This window comes from Propithecus coquereli, unplaced genomic scaffold (genome assembly GCF_000956105.1).
Source record: "Propithecus coquereli isolate 6110/MARCELLA unplaced genomic scaffold, Pcoq_1.0 Scaffold100, whole genome shotgun sequence".
NCBI classification, from domain to species: Eukaryota; Metazoa; Chordata; class Mammalia; order Primates; family Indriidae; genus Propithecus; species Propithecus coquereli.
The window spans coordinates 1,773,056-1,775,397 of NW_012133859.1; positions in this window are offsets into that span (position 1 = coordinate 1,773,056).

A 2,342-nucleotide genomic window follows, 5' to 3' on the forward strand; every position below is an offset into this window, starting at 1 on the left:
TTTAATGTGTGGAATCTCATTATGGTGGGCAGAATGACTGCCCCCACCAAAGATGTCTGCGTCCTCATCCTCAGAGCCTGTGAATATGTTGGGTTAAATGACAAAGGAGAATTAAGGTTGCAGGTGGAACTAAGGTGCTAATCCAATGACTTTGAACGAGGGAGATTTTTCTGGATTCTCCAGGTGGGCCCAGTATAATTAGAAGGGTCCTTAAAAGTGGAGGCAGGAATTAGAAGAGTGTCAGATTCAGAAGGAAATGTGAAATACAGCAGAATGGTGAGAGAGAGATGCACCGTTGCTGGCTTTGAAGGTGGAGGAAGGGACTGTGAGCCAAGGAGTGTAGACGGCCTCTAGAAACGAGAAAAGGCAGGGAAGCAGGATCTTGCCTAGAGCTTCCGCAAGGAACACATCCCTGCCAACACCTTGATTCTAGCCCAGCGAAGTCCGTGTCAGACCTCTAACCTACACAACTGTAAGGTAACAGAGGTGTGTTTAAGCCTCCAAGTTTCTGGTAATGTGTTATGTACAGCAGCAACAGAAAACTAATATTCTCAGGCTAACTAATTTTGGGTCATCTTTATTTTGGAAGTACTTTTCTAATTTAATTTGGTAATTTTTATTTTAGAGGTACTTTGCTAATCTGTTTTGAGTTTCAATAAATACAAAATAATTTTTAAAATCTTGCTAATGACATAGCACTTCAAACTCACACATCCGTTTCTAAGAGTGACCTAACAAGATATTTGGCACTAACATTTTCCCACGTGTTTGTATTCTACAATAAATTTAAAAAGTGGTGTGTTAAATACTGTGGTGTATGAAATTAACATTCATATTCTTTTGCAGTGGGGGTGATCAACTGTGTGTACTACATAAGCCAGATGTTCGATAGTGAAGTGTTCCTGCTGTCATCTTGTTTTCTGGTTGAAGATTAATTAACACAAACTAGAGTTCTTAATTGACCTCTACAGTCCCTTTCTGTTTGGAAACATCTGTGTTTTATATAACCTGGTCATTGAATTAACAGTGTCAGAAGTTATCCCCTTGATGTGTTACCGTGACCACGATCGCACAAACTCTACCCTTTCTGTCCATGGGCAGGCACGGTGGCAGCCTGCTGCTGGCTGCTGTGGCTGATGTTTGTAGAATTGCTGCTCTGAACTTTTGGTTCCACTTGAGCTATCCAGGGACCTCCCTGGCATTTGGGTATTAACACACATCTTGGATCTCCTTGCCCAGTGTAATTACTTCCACATCAATCCAGGACTGAAGGGAAAAACTCTCCACAGGGATTGGCAGCCTATAGCTCTGTGTCGTCAATCAACGCATTATGCTTATCCTAACTGTGTGTTGGAGGTGGGGGCAGTGGGGCAAGAATTCTTTAAATAGAAAACCAAGTTGTGAAAAAAGAGGTTTCCATACAATGAAAGTAAAAAAAAAGACATTTAAATACTTGCTATGTTTGGGGAAGACATCAAAACAGAAGGTTTTCAGGGCGGAGGTATTGGGTGTTGTTTTGTTTTTTCTTTGTTTTTATTCAGTTGTGTAATGGACGTAACAAACTAAGTAGCCAGACGGAACTACATTTAAATTGGCACCACTTTTAAATGTCAACAATAAATTGGAGATGAACTTTCTGTGTGACGCCAGCATTTAAATGTCTTCCGAACCGTATATGTTTTAAATGATGAGAAAACTATAGTAAAAATGAAAATGTAAGGCCCTTGTCCTTTTCTGATTTTAGAATAAGTTTCTCTCTTAAATTTTGGCCATATGTGACCATACTGAGAGGTTGTATGGATATTAGTGCAAGACTGACTTTTATTGTGGTAAAATATGCATAACAAAATTTATCATTTTAATCATTTTTCAGTGTACAGTTCAGTGACATTAAGTATGTTCACACTGTTGTGCAGTCATCACCACCGTCCATCGTCAGAACTTTTCTTTATCTCCTAGACTGACTTTTCCCGTGGGAGGTGACTTTAATACCCCACCTGGTACCTGGATTTCTTTTACTGTTCACACTGTCTTTTAATTATACCCTTCTGGATATTTCCTCTGGGCTTAAAAGACCCTCCGTGGAGAAGTACAACATAAGGGAGGTTTAGGTGACCAGATGGATCAGGAAAATCGTGTTTATCTCCAAAGTAAAGCAACAACTATGGGTGACTTTTGGGTTCAACTTAGGAACACTATTATTTGAAAGTCCCCAAGAAACTGTTAACTCAAGGTCATCCTGGAGACTCGAATTTCTTGGATGTGGGTCTTAATGGTCTCCAACCAAAGTCATTTCCACCCGAGAGGGGTTCAGGTGAAAGCCCCAGGGCCTTCTCTAGGGT